The 14,827-nt window shown below is 44.0% G+C and overlaps 1 protein-coding gene across 7 annotated transcripts in view; it reads left to right on the top strand.

The window, feature by feature from the left end:
• The first annotated feature begins 2,130 nt into the window (after nucleotides 1-2,130).
• The window catches only part of TOP3B (DNA topoisomerase III beta), a 38,915-nt gene continuing 26,218 nt past the window's right edge, over nucleotides 2,131-14,827 (top strand). For 3 of the 7 annotated variants that reach the window (XR_007514920.1, XM_049866171.1, XM_049866172.1), the window contains exons 1-2: nucleotides 2,144-2,187; nucleotides 2,918-6,936. The gene's annotated coding sequence lies outside the window, so the exon portion shown is untranslated. Of the gene's footprint in view, nucleotides 2,188-2,917; nucleotides 6,937-14,827 lie in introns of those variants that run through there. The other 4 variants (XM_049866174.1, XM_049866175.1, XM_049866176.1 and 1 more) reach the window with 4 other exon arrangements.

Raw genomic sequence — 14,827 nt, forward strand, 5'->3', positions numbered from 1 at the left:
TCTCAGATCCAACCTTAGTTCTGGCCACCAGCCTGGTCCTCTGATATCTGGGGACTGAGTACAGATAACAGGGTGGCAGGAATGGAGATGGGAAGATCAGGAAGGAAGGGGTGGTGCTTGGATGGCAGTGCAGGGAGGAATAATTGGGTCTTAATTGCATATTTGTGTTGTGGTGGCGGTAAAATATATGTAACATAAAATTTACCACTTTGAGTACATTTTGAAGACACTGCTGGCAGGATTTGTGGTTGGGTAACACGTGAAACCACCACCTGTCTGTCAGTGCATGGGACTGTGGTGGCTTGCGTGTTGCTGTGATGCTGGAAGCTATGCCACTGGTATTTTAAATAGCAGCAGGGTCACCCACGGTGGACAAGTTTCAGCAGAGCCTCCAGAAAGATTAGAAAGGCCTAGTGATCTACTTCTGAAAATTAGCCAATGAAAACCCTCTAGATCACAACAGAACATCGTCTGACTCGCTTGCTTTGGACATGTCATCAGGAAGGGTCAATCACTAGAGGAGGACATCACGTTGGGTGAAGCAGAGGGCCAACAAGGGTGAGGAAGACCCTTGGTGAGATGAATTGACGCAATGCTGCAAGGATGGACTCCAAACATGCCGGCAATCGTGAGGATGATGCAGGATTGAGCAACATTTTGTTCCATTGTACATGAGTTTGTCGTGAGTCAGAATCAACTACATGGCAGCTATCTTATCTCTGTAACATGTGAAAGAAGGAGAGAAGTCCAGCACGCCTCCAAGATGTTTGGCCTGAGCAGCCAGGAAGATGGTCTTACCATTTTACGGAAATGTGGAACCTTCCTAGGGGAGCTTGAAGCCAGGCCTCGGGAGTTCTGTCTTGAAAGCAAAAGCTCACTGTGACTCTTAATTTCTGGTATTTTCCAACCTTAATTTGACCATAAAACTTTTCCTTTTCCAAAGCATCTCTCAGGGTTAGTATTCCAGTAAAGGCAATTGAGGAAAGTATCTACATAAAACAAAGGAAATCTGTGCCTGTGTTATTTAAAAGATACCAAAATGAGGTTGGAGCCCTGGTGGCGCAGTGCTTAAGAGCTTGGCTGCTAACCAAAATGTTGCAGTTCGAATCCACCAGCCGGTCCTTGGAAACCCTATGGGGCAGTTCTAGTCTGTCCTATAGGGTCGTTATGAGTCCACATTGACTGGACAGCACATAACAAGAACAAAATGAGGTTAGGAGTCCCTGGGTGGCACAAATAGTTAAACACTTGACTACTAACTGAAAAGCTGGTAGTTTGAACCCACTCAGAGGTGCCTTGGAAGAAAAGCCTGGTGACCTGCTTCTGAAAGGTCACACCCCTGAAAACCCTACGGAGCACTTCTATTCTGCACACATGGGGTTGCCATGAGTCGGAATGACTCAATGGCCACTAACACAATAACGACAAAATGAGGTTTTGAGAGATATTAAGCCTTCCAAATCCTAATGTTCTAACACAAAAATCACTTTTATTTTTCAATGTGTCTTCAGATACATTTGTCACAGTTCATTCATTCATTCCACAAATGTTTTACAGCATTGAAAGAAGCCTGCTGAACACACATCTGTAGTTTTTAATGATTTCAATTAACAGCATGTGTTTTCATGTTTATTATCCAATGTTCTTTGTAATAACTGTCATTAATGCCATTTGAATGGGATGGATGGGCTTATCGACTCGATGGCACTGGGTTCTGGGGATGGGCTTAGGGAAAGATTTGGGAACCCCCGGCAGATCGGGACAGAGAAGGATGGGGCTGAAAGTTTGAGGACCCCCTAAGGACTGCGCCGGGAGGGAATAGGGCAGAGAGTTTGGGGACCCCCTGAGGACCACGGCGGAGAGGGATGGGGTGGAGCGCTTGGGGATCTCCTGAGGACGGCGGCGAGGAGGAGGAGAGGTGGAGGGTTTGGGGACCCTCAACGGATCACGGCAAAGAGGGATCAGGATGGAAAGTCTGGGGATCCCCTGCCGATCGATCGCGGCGGGGAAGGGGCCGGCCAGGCCTGGCTGTGCTCCCGGAACGCGCGGGCTGCGGAACCCGCTGTATAGGCCGTGCGGCCGCCGGAGGGCAGACGTGGAGACGCTGTCAGCGTCCGGACCGGAAGTAGGGTTGCGGCGGGCTGCCCCGGGAGCACAGCGGGAGCTGGAACCGCGGCAGGGCTGTGGGTGAGCGGCGGGCGGCTGCCGGGGGCGCAGGAAGGCGGGAAGCGCGGACCTTTTCCGGGCGTGGTTCCTGGGCACCAGGGGCTCGGGAGCGGGGCTCGGCCCGGGGTCTTTGCATTCTCACCGCTTCTCCCTGGCGAGGGTGACCCCCTCTCGGGGCTTGCTGTGGGGGTTCAGGGAGGTAGGGACCGGCCAGCGCTTCGCTCAGTCTGTGCGGATCAGGCGCTGCGTGAACGCTCTTCGTGGGCTCCTCCAGCAGCCCTTTGAGGTGGGCTCTGTTGTCGGAATCGCACGGTCGGGGCCACCTCCTGGGCGCCCGACTACTTGAGGACGCCCAGGCGCGGTTCTTCAAGCTGTTATCCATAAACAAAGCAGGGAGGGTACTTTTGTGAACAAATTAGGTAGAATCCCGGAGCAGTAGCTGTTCACCGAGTGATAAAGGAGGACCATGGCCTCGTCTTGCCTCTTTGTCGGTCCACCTTTGGGAACAGAAGAGGCCAGCCCAACGTGGGCTTAATGGCAAGTGAGCACTGGGGTTCCTAGAACCTTAGCCAAGGCGTTGAAATATAGAGGTCACCCGATAGTAGCTTGAGCTGTTCTGAACCTCAGGTTAAAAAAAACTGCAAGACTTGGTTATAGGCAAGATTAAATAAAGTAGTGTTTAGAGCATGCCTGATACAGACAAGGAACTTAGGAAATGGTCATTGCTTTCCCACTCTTCCTGATTCCACAGGTATTTGGTGAAGTTACTGAGGCGGGAAACCCAAGGGCCGTTAATGTTGTTTGGGCCACGGTGAGGCCTCCACTCCTGAGCTAAGTCCTCTTGTTTGTAAGACACTGACATAAAAGAAAATTTCTGCATCTTCGAACCATGTCTCCCAAAGTAAGAACACACATACCATTGGTGGTATTGTTGTTTGAATTGACAGGGCAATAATAGGCTAACTTTCTCCCTGTTTAATTTGCTGTCAGTCTTCATGATTAGAGTCCCAATTTGGCGTGTCTGCCTTCAGCACCCCCTTTGTCGCTGTGTTGTTACTTGCTGTGGAGTTGGCTCCGACTCGTGGTGACCTTATAACACAAGGAAACAATACCTGGTCTTGCACCATCTTAGTGGTGGTATGTTTGAGTCCAGTGTTTGGTTCTTATGTCAGCCCATCTCATTGAGGGTTTTCCTCGTTTTCACTGACCCTCTGCTTTACCAAACATTATGTCCTTTTCTAGCAATTGGTCTTTCCTGATGACGTGTCCAAGTAAGCAAGCTGAAGTCTTGCCACCCTTCTAAGGAGCATTCTGTTTGTATTTCTTGTAAGACTGATTTGTTTGTTCATCTGGCAGTCCACAGTATGTTCGATATTCTTCACCAACACCACAGTCTGAATGTATCAATTCTTAGATCTTCCTTTTTCATTATTGAACTTTCACATGCGTATCAGGTGATTGAAACGATCATGGTTTGGGTCAAGTGCACTTTAGTCATCAAAGTGACATCTTTGCTTTTTAGAACTTTGGAGAGGTCTTTTGCAGTAAATTTGCCCAGTGCAATGCATCATTTGATTTCTTTACTGCTGCTTCCATGGGCATTGATTGTTGATCCAAGTGTTATACATAGGATTTTCACTGGCTAGTTTTCTGAAGCAGATTGCCAGGCCTTTCTTAGCACTTGCTGATTTCCCTTTTTGAAATGAGGACAAACTTTTGGCAGGCAGCAAGATCAACCTTGACTTACCATGTAGGTTACTGTCAAGAAAGCTATTCCCGGCCATGGATTACAGGCTTTCAGTTCCTACAATGCAGTAAAATTTTCTTTTTTATACAGTTAAACTTTAAAAAACCTAAAACTTAAGTAAATAATAATTTCAGTAAGGCAAAAGTGTGACGGCGGTATATAAATGAATGAAGGTTGAGAATCATTGCTTTTAAAGAGGTTTTGTTCTCATTGCCTTCCGTTTTGAAAATGGAGATGTGCCTTACTGGAAAAATAGGAAGACCTCAAAATTTTAAAGTTAATCAGTTAAGTCTGCAGAAATCTTTTGAAAGATGAAAACTGGCGCCATTTAAAAAAAAAAAGACCAGGTTGGAAGTGAGGAAGTCTGAAGTTTCAGCTCCAACTCAACAAACTTACCAGGCTGACCTTTGGAAAATCACCATCTCTAAGTCTTAGTTTGTTCTTTTCCTTCAATGAGATGGTTGTACCAGACTATCCAAGGCCCCATTTGCTCCAGGATTCAATAATTCCGTGTTCTTAAAAGAGGTGACATTTTTTCCTAAAATCAGTGATACTCAGAACATGACAAAATACTCATGCTATTGAAATGCATTTTACCCTGTTGAGCTAGAATTTGTATTTTTTTAGGGCCAAAGCTACTGAACACAGGCACAGGAAAGCTGCTGAAGACAGGCACGTGTCCGAAGTGGAATAGAGGGATAGACAGATGATCTGATGGATGGGAGGTGGCCTGACAGGTGGGCAGGCAATCTGATGGGTAGACAGGTGACCTGATGGGTGGACAGGAAGACTTTGACAGGTAGACAGGCAGCCTGATGAGTGGACAGGTGGCATGACAGGTGAACAGGTGCTATGAAATTGGGACCGATGTGGACATGTGCGTTTGTGTGGACTGCCTAAGTTTATCCCTATTCCAAGATAAATAAGGTAATCCCACTTTAAGATGCACAGACAAAATGTTTCTATCTAAAGGAACTTATTAGTTTTTAAATTACTGAAAAACTTTGGGATTTGTAGGTTGAAGGGGAGTAATGAAGATGTAAAACTTCTACGAATTTTGAGGCCATAGGAAAAAAGAACACTGTGAAAAAGGGACTCTTTGCAATACTCTTACAAATTTAAAGTTAGCTTTTAAATTGTAGAAGTCTAAAAAGGCACTTTATGATTAGCTTTGCAATAATATACATTCAGTCATTCATTCCACTAGTACTGACTTACCACCTACTGCTCACCAGTAGAGCAAACAAAACAAAGCCCTGTGTAGAATAGTGGTAGTAGTAATAGTAGCGTTAGAACCTGTCTGGCTTCAAGGGGGAATAATGACCCAGATCAGCCCAAAGCTGATTCCTGTGAGGTAGAGGGGAGACGAACCTCCACCCTCCAAACTTTTTGCCACTTCTGACAACAGCCGTCCCTCCCTTGACACTCTGTACTTCTGGGTTTGATAATTCCTTGCAGTGGCCACACAGAACTCCAGACCATACTTCTGGGTTTGATAATTCCTTTCAGTGGCCACACAGAACTCACAGACCATACTTACAGTTCAGTGGTTAATAAGAAAGTAACGGGGTACAACTCAGGATCAGGAAGCATGCAGGCAGAGTTTGGAAGGCTCCCCCAAAGAGGAGAGCACATCCTTCCTTTCTTCAGTGCAGGACAGCTCTCAGCACCTCTGGGCCCCCTGAGAACAGGCCTCTCTGCCTTAAGCTTCTCTGCCACCAGCTCTGACGCCGAGCCCCTTCCAGGTCTGTTGCTGTCTTCAATGTTACAGCCCTTGACCCAGGTTACAGCTCTTTTAGGAGGTTCCTTGCCTCTTCTCTCTGCTTTTCCCTTCTCCCTCTTTTCTGCTGCTTCTTGCTTTCTATCTTCCTGTTTCTTTCTGTCTCAAAAACCTCAGCGGGGTTGCCTGCACATATGTATATTTATATGTACAACTCCTTGTTAATTTCAAGGCATGGCATCTCCCACCAGGGCCACACACTAATTCCCTCTAAGTAGGCCACAGATACTTTATTTACGTGGTAGGCTATAGTAACCTCATCTGCATAATCTATCGACCAATCCCTGGAAGATGCGTACCAATCACAGGGCAGTCTGCAGCCCAGGCCCAGACAAAAAGCATCAAACATCAGGTTGTTTACAGCTTACCCAGGGAATGTCAATCAACCTGGACAAAGTAAAAAACCCTCTGGGGTGGAAAACTAGGGCAAAGGTAACTTCTCAGTGTTTAGGGAAAAAAACATCTCTCAAACTTTTTCCAAAGAAGGGAGGCAAAAGGCAACGTAAAGGAACTCATTTCACCATACCCCTGCTCACCAGGAGCTTAAAAACCAAAACCAAACTGGTTGCCCTCAAGTTGATTCTGACCATAGCGACCCTATAGGATGAAGTAGAACTGGCCCATAGGGTTTCCAAGGAGTGGCTGGTAGATTCAAACTGCCTACCTTTTGGTTAGCAGCCAAGCTCCTAACCACTGTGCCACCAGAGTTCCTTGGACACACACACACAGATTGAAACTGTATCAAGCACAGTGGTAAGTGTTCCAGAGAAAACAATGTTGCTATTTTATATAGAATGCTCACAGAAGCAATAGGGAGTAGATTAGCACTTGGCTTCTGCAGCGAACAGGCCCAGGTTCAAATCTATGGACCGCCTCTGGTGCTCTGGTCTCTCTGACCCCCCAGTTTCCCACTACATACCTGCCGTCACAGTACAATGGCAGTGCCTCTCCCAAGGACACTGGAAGATTACCTAGTGCCTGGCTTGTCATCACTACACCATAACCTTGTGATCCAGAAGTGAGAAAATCTGAGGAAACATTTTAGTACAAAACATTTTTCTAACTTTGGAAACGATGGGAACTCAAAACCCTCGCCTAACAATCTCCTTTTGCTGCCGGTTTTCTTTTTTGACTGCCAGCTTCTCTGGGTGAGAGGAGAATCAATGGGCCTTCTTTGAACCTTACTCCTGGACCACCAGCTTTGGTAGAACCCAAACTTCCTGGAATGGAGAGCTGAGGCCAGGTAAAAACAGATTTTTCCCTTCAACCTTGACCTTTGGTTGTTCATTTGTTCACTCAGCAAACATTTCATGAGTGCCGGGTGCCATAAATACAACAGAGGACGAGGCACAGTCCACTAAGGGGAAAGGCCAATGAAGCCAGGTATGGTTCTCAGGGTGGGAATCAAGCTAGGGGGTCAGAGCAAGACTTCTGGGAAGAAGTGGCACCAAGGTTTAGAGGGTCCTAGACGGAGTGCCATGACACATACAAATGAGGTGGAGGCATTTGATCCCAAATTCCAGGAGTAGGGGCACACAGCAGGGCGGTGAGAGGTAAGGTGGGACTGCAGCCTGCAGATTGCCAGTGCTATGACGAAAAGAGCAAATTTTGATAGGGATGGTGTTGAATCTGTAGATTGTTTTGGGTAGTTTTGACATCTTAACAGCAGTAGGTCTTCCAATCCATGAACACATTTATGTAGGCTTTTTTATTAAGAGAAAACACGTTATCGATCTCATCGTGGTCCTGCAGTCCTTTAGAGAGAGGGACAGGTTGACAGCACAAGTCAGCTCTTGAGCTGCTTCTCCTGGAAATTGTTAAGAGTAATGGAAGCCTCTTCAGTAAAGGTGGTCTCATTGCATCCTTCTGAATGACGCCTTTCTGTTGTTGTTAGGTGCCATCAAGTCAGTTCCGACTCATAGCGACCCCATGTACAACAGAATGAAACGTTGCCTGGTCCTGCGCCATCCTCACAATCGTTGGTGTGCTTGAGCCCATTATCCTAGCCACTGTGTCAATCCATCTCATTGAGGGTCTTCCTCTTTTCTGCTGATTCTGTGCTTTACCAAGTGTGACGTCCTTCTCCAGGAACTGATCCCTCCTGATAATGTGCCCAAAATATGTGAGATGTAGTCTTGCCATCCTTGCTTCTAAAGAGCATTCTGGTTGTACTTCTTCCTATACAGATTTGTTCATTCTTTTGGTAGCCCATGGTACTTTCAATATTCTTCACCACCACCACAATTCAAAGGCGTCAATTCTTCTTCGGTCTTCCTTATTCATTGTCCAGCCTTGGCATGCATATGATGTGATTGAAAACACCATGGGTTGAGTCAGGCGCACCTTAGTCTTCTTTACAACACTTTAAAGAGCTCTTTTGCAGCAGATTTGCCCAACGCAATGCGTTTTTTGATTTCTTGACTGCTGCTTCCATGAGTGTTGTTGTGGGTCCAAGTAAAATGAAGTCCTTGACAACTTAAGTCTTTTCTCATTTATCATGATGTGGCTTACTGATCTAGTTGTGAGGATTTCTGTTTTCTTTATGTTCAGGTCTAACCCATATGGAAGGCTGTGGTCTTTGATCTTCATCAGTAAGTGCTTCAAGTCCTCTTCACTTTCAGCAAGTGTCTTAGTCATCTAGTACTGCTGTAACAGAAATACCACAAGTAAATGGCTTTAACAAACAGAAATTTACTCTCTCACAATCTAGTAGGCTACAGGTCCAAATTCAGGGCATCAGCTCCAGGTGAAGCCTTTCTGTCTGTGTTGGCTCTGGAGGAAGGTCTTTGCCATCAATCTTCCCCTGGTTGAGGAGCTTCTCATGTGCAGGAGTCCCAGGTCCAAAGGATGCGCTCTGCTCCTGGTGCTGCTTTCTTTGTGGTATAAGGTCCCCATGTCTCTCTGCTCACTTCTCTGTTTTATATCTCAGAAGAGATTGGCTTAAGACACTATCTGATCTTGTATACATCTCCTCAATATAACTGCCACTAATCCATCTCATTACATCATAGTGATAGGATTTACAACACACAGGGAAATCACATCAGATGACAAAATGATAGACAGTCGTACAGTACGGGGACTCATGACCTGGCCAAGTTGACAGATTTTTTTGGGGGACACAATTCAATCCATAATAGTAAGCAAGGTTGTGTCATTTGCATAATGCAGGTTGTTAATGAGTCTTCCTCCAATCCTGGTGCCCTGTTCTTCTTCATATAGTCCAGCTTCTCAAATTATTTGCTCAGCATACAGATTGAATAGGTATGGTGAAAGGATACAATCCTGACGCACACTTTTCCTGACTTTAAACCAATCAGTATCCCCTTGTTCTGTCCGAACAACTGCCTCTTGATCTGTGTACAGGTTCCTCATGATCACAATTAAGTGTTCTGGAATTCCCATTCTTTGCAATGTTATCAATAATTTATTATGACCCACACAATCGAATGCCTTTGCGTAGTCAATAAAACACAGGTAAACTTCTTTCTGATATTCTCTGGTTTCAGCCAGGATCCATATGATATCCCTGGTTCCACATCCTCTTCTGAATCTGGCCTGAATTTCTGGCAGTCCTCTGTAAATACACTGCGGCAGTTGCATTTGAACTATCTTCAGCAAAATTTTACTAGCGAATTAATGATATTGTTCAGTAATTTCCACATTCTGTTGGATTACCTTTCGTGGGTATAGGCATAAATATGGATCTCTTCCAGTCAGTTGGCCAGGTAGCTGTCTTCCAAAATTCTTGGGATAGATGAGTGAGTACACATAGCACTGCATCCGTTTGTTGAAAAATCTCAGTTGGTATTCCATCAATTCCTGGAGCCTTGGTTTTTCCCAATGCCTTCAGTGCAGCTTGGACTTCTTCCTTCAGTGCCGTCAGTTCCTGATCATATGCTACCTTCTGAAATGGCTTAACGTCAACCAGTTCTTTTTGGTACAATGACTGTGTATTCCTTCCATCTTCTTGTGATGCTTCCCACATCGTTTAATATTTTCTGTGTAGAATCCTTCAGTATTGCAATTTGAGGCTGGAATTTTTTCTTCAGTTCTTTCAGCTTGAGAAATGCTGAAACCCTTTTGGTTTTCTACCTCCAGGATTTTGCACATGTCATTATAATACTTTACTTTGGTCTTGTTGAGCCGCCCTTTGAAATCTTTTGTTCATCTCTTTTACTTCATCATTTCTCTCTTTTTTGCTTTAGCTACTCAGTGTTCAAGAACAAGTTTCAGAGTCCCTTCAGGCATCCATTTTGATCTTTTCTTTCTTTCCTGTCTTTTTAATGACCTCTTTTTTGCTGTCTTCATATGTGATATCCTTGATGTCATCCCACAACTTGTCTGGTCTGGTCAATAGTGTTCAACGCAACAAATTTATTCTTGAGATAGACTCTAAATTCAGGTGGGATATGCTCAAGGTTGTACTTTGGCTCTCGTGGACTTGTTCTAACTTTCTTCAGTTTTAACTTGAACTTGCATGTGAGCAATTGATGATCTGTTCCACAGTTGGCCCCTGGCCTTGTTCCGACTGATGATATTGAGCTTTTCCATCCTGTCTTTCCACAGATGTAGTCAATTTGATTCCTGTGTATTCTGTCTGGCGAGGTCCACGTGTATAGTTGCCATTTATGTTGGTGAAAAAAGGTATTAGCAATGAAGAAGTCATTGGTCTTGCAGAATTCTGTCTTGTGATCTGTGGCATCGTTTCTATCACCAAGACCATATTTTCTAACTACCAATCCTTCTTCTTTGTCTCGAACTTTCACGTTCCAATCACTAGTAATTATCAGTGCATCTTGACTGGATGTTTGATCAATTTCAGACTGTGGAAGTAAGAAAAAAAAAATTTTTTTTTTTTTTTTTTTTGAAATCTTTAGTTCCTTGATCTTTGGCCTCAGTGGTTAGTGCATAAATTTGCATAATAATCGTATTAATTGGTCTTCCTTGTAGGCATATGGATATTTTCCTACCAGTGAACTTCTAGATCTTGAAATGTTCTTTTCAATGATGAATGCAAAGCCATTCCTCCTCAATAGTCATTCCTGGCATAGGAGACCATATGATTGATTCAAAATGGCCAAGAGCAGTGCATTTCAGCTCATTAATGCCTAGGATGTTGATGTTTAAATGTTCCATTTCATTTTTGATGATTTCCAATTTTCCTAGATCCATACCTGGTACATCCCATGTTCTGATTATTAACGGATGGTTGCAGCTGTATCTTCTCATTTTGAGTCAGCAAATGAAGGTCCTAAAAGCTTGGCTCTATCCACTGAAGGCATTGGGACTGGGGTTTTTATCCACGTCGTTAAGGTCAACTGTACTTTGAGGAGGCAGCTCTTCCCCAGTCGTATTCTGAGTGCCTTCCAACCTGAGGGGCTCATCTTCCAGCAGTATATCACACAGTGTTCCACTGCTATTCATAAGGTTTTCCCTGGCTAATTCTCTTCAGAAATAGATCGCCAGGCCCTTCTTTCTAGTCTGTCTTAGTCTGGAAGTTCAGCTGAAGCCTGTCTGCCATGGGTGACCCTGCTAGTATTTGAATACCAGTGGTATAGCTTCCAGCATCACAGCAACATGCAAACCCCCACAGTACGACAAACTGACAGACACGTGGGGGGATGCCTTTCTAGCCCTACTTTATCTTTCTGGTTTTATTTTCTCTTTGTGTTTAAATCCCTTGTCTTAGTTCTTTTTAATCAGTCACATACACATATGGGACTAAATGTAAAAGGTGCGAAAGTGAATGTGGTGAGCATAAGGCTCCCTCAGCCCTGATCACCATACCCTGACCGCCCGCCACACTCGGAGATGCTAAATGTACGAGCGTATGCGTGCGTGTACATGAGATCACAGATGGCGCTAGCTTTGTACGTATCGTTCCACACCTGCCTTGCCTCATGTCATTTATCTCAGTGACCTGATCCATGATGGTACTCCCTGAGCAGATGCAGCCCTTTCTAACTGCCATGGGGTATTCCATTATGTCGATATGCCATGCTTTTATTTAACCAATTCCCTAATGATGTGTATTAGCCTCCAGTTGCCATCTAGTCGATTCCAACTCATAGTAACCCTGTGTGTCTCAGTAGAACTACGTTCCACAGGGTTTTCCATGGCTAATTTTTTGGAACTCGACCAGCGAGCCTTTCTTCCCAAGACATCCCTGGGTGAACTCGAACCACCAACCTATCGGTTAGCAGCCAAGCATGCTAACTGTTTATACCATCCAGGGACTCCCATTGATGTGTATTAGGTTGTTTCTAATCTTTTATTTTTAACAATAATGCTGTAGAGAATTCCCTGGTCATGTGTTTCATCATGAGCCGAGCTGTGTCCGGTCCATGGTCACCCCAACAATGCCCTTGACCTCTTTCTCCGGGTTCACTGTGCATGTGGACAGTCTTGCTAGTGCCTGGCCGCTCACTTCCTTGGCCTTCTGTCCTCCTTTGACCTCATCCTTCACCCGCCTCAGATCCCTCTCCCAGGGTCAGCCCTAGACTTGGCACTGCCACTGCCTGAGCCCCTCTATCATCTCCACTGAAAGCACCTGTCCTCTGACACTTATGTACTTTGACCCCCACTCCCTCCCTCTTGTACCTCATTTCCTATAATTTTTGGATCCCACTGGAGCATACCTTCTGTGAATTCTTCTCCATGTCTTCTCCTCCCCTCTCACCCAGCTTAGAGTGAGAGTCCTTCATCATAATCACTACTCTCAACTCTTGCTCCTTTCTCCCTCCCTCATGCTCACCTGGCAAATCCCATCCCAGCTAACTCCAACTCTCCATCTGCTGTGGGCTTGCACCAAGACCAACATGCAGCCACACCAGCCAGCACCCCTGTAAGCCACCACCACTGCTGCCCAGCAGGCCCGGTCCACTTCGCTAGTCCATCTGTTCCCACAGCCCTAGAGGACTCCTCACACTTCTCCCCTCCAAAACTTCCAGGACCCACTGTTCTTTTTGTGTGTCTGTGTGTGTTGAAAATGTCCGTAGAAAACGTTTGCCAATACAGCAGTCTCCACATTCCCAATTCAGTGACACTGGTTACATTCCTCACGTTGTGCCACCGTTATCACTGTCCTTTTCCATAATATTTTACCACCATTAACATGAACTCAATGCCCCCCAACAAAAACTTCCCCTTTCCCCCTCCCTCACACCCCTGATAACCATTAATAATCTTGATTTCTATATATTTGCTGGTTTCATTTACGTAAAATCATACAGTATCTGTCCTTTTGCAACTGACTTATTTCACTCAGCATAAGGTTTTCAGGTTCATCCACGTTGTGGTATGTGTCAGGACTTCATTTCTTATTCAGCTGAGTAATATCCCATTGTATGTATATGCCACATTTTGTTTATCCATTCATCTGTTGATGGACATATCAGTTGTTTCCACCTTTTAGCTGTTGTGAAAATTGTTGCAGTGAACATTGGTTTACAGGTTTCTGTTTGTGTTCTTGCCTTCACTTCTGGGTATATACCTAGGATTGGGATTGCTGGGTTATATGGTAGTTCTGTGTTCAACTGTTTGAGGAGCTGCCCAACTGTTTTCCACAGTGGCTGCACCATTTTACATTCTTACCAGCAATGGATGAGCGTTCTAGTTTCTCCACAACCTCACCAACACCTGTTGTTGTTTTTAATCATTGCCATTCTAATGACTGTGAGGTGGCACCCACTGTTCTGCTTTTTGATTGGAGAGTTATTCAATTTACATTTAAGGTAATTATTCCAAAACAATTTTGAAGAACAAAGTAGAAAACCTCAGACTTCTAACTGCAAAATACATTATACAGCTATAGTAATCAACACAGCTTGGCATTGGTTTAATGATAGACACATAAACCAATGAGATAGAATTAAGAATCCAGAAATAAATCCAAACATCTATGATCAATTGATTTTTGACAAGTGAGCCAAATCCATTCATTCATTGGGGAAGGAAGTCTCTTCAACAAGTGGTGCTGACAGAACTGGATTTCCACATGCAGGAAAATGAAACAAAATCCATACCTCATGTCACACACAGAAACTAATTCACAGCAGATCGAGGACCTAAATGTTAAATCTAAAATCATAAAGTTCTTGGAAGAAAATTTTGGAGCACAGCTTTGGGACCTAATTTTTTCAATTATAGATTATCAAATACATCTAAAGTAATTACCGATAAGACTGAGTTCTGCCATTTTGCTATTTGTTTTCTATGTGCCTTATACTTTTTTGCCCCTTATTTCCTCCATTATTGCCTTCTTTTGTGTTTAGTTCATCTTTTGTTGTCAACCATTTTCATTCCTTTCTCATTTCCTTTTGTGCATATTTTTTAGATATTTTCTTTGTGGTTACCATGAAGATTATATTTAACATCCTAAATTCCTAACAGTTTAGTTTGAATTGATACCCACGTCAATGAAACATGAAAACTCTGTTCCTGTATAGCTCCTTCTGCTTTTTATGTAGCTATTGTCATAAATTACATCTTTATACATTGTATGCATAATAACAGATTTGTCATTACTTATGCATTTGTCTTTCAGATCATGTGGGTCATAAAAAGTGATGTTACAAACCAAAAATGCAGTAATACTGGCTTCTATACGTGCTCATGTATTTACCTGTAGAGTTTCACATTACTGTCTAGTACCTTTTATTTCAACCTCAAGGCTCCCTTCAGCATTTCTCAGAGTCCTTGGATGGTTCAAATGATTAGTGCACTTGACTGCTAACTGAAAGATTGGAAGTTCAAGCCCACCCAAAGGCACCTCAGAAGAAAGAATTGGCAATCTGCTTCCAAAATATCAGGCACTGAAAACCTCATGGAGCACAGTTCTACTCTTAACACGCTGTCATGGATTGAATTGTGTCTCCCAAAAACATGTCAACTTGGTTAGGCCATGATTCCCAGTATTGTGTGGCTATCCTTCTTTTTTTTATTGTAATTTTATGTTAAAGAGGATTAGGATGGAATTGTATTAACACCCTTACTAAGGTCACAGCCCTGATCCAATGTAAAAGAAGTTTCCCTAGAGTGTTGCCTGCACCGCCTTTTATCTTAAAAGAAATACAAGGAAAGGGAAGCAAACAGAGAGTGAGGACCTCATACCACCAAAAAGGAAGCACCGA

Source organism: Elephas maximus, chromosome 22, assembly GCF_024166365.1.
Source record: "Elephas maximus indicus isolate mEleMax1 chromosome 22, mEleMax1 primary haplotype, whole genome shotgun sequence".
Lineage (NCBI taxonomy): Eukaryota > Metazoa > Chordata > Mammalia > Proboscidea > Elephantidae > Elephas > Elephas maximus.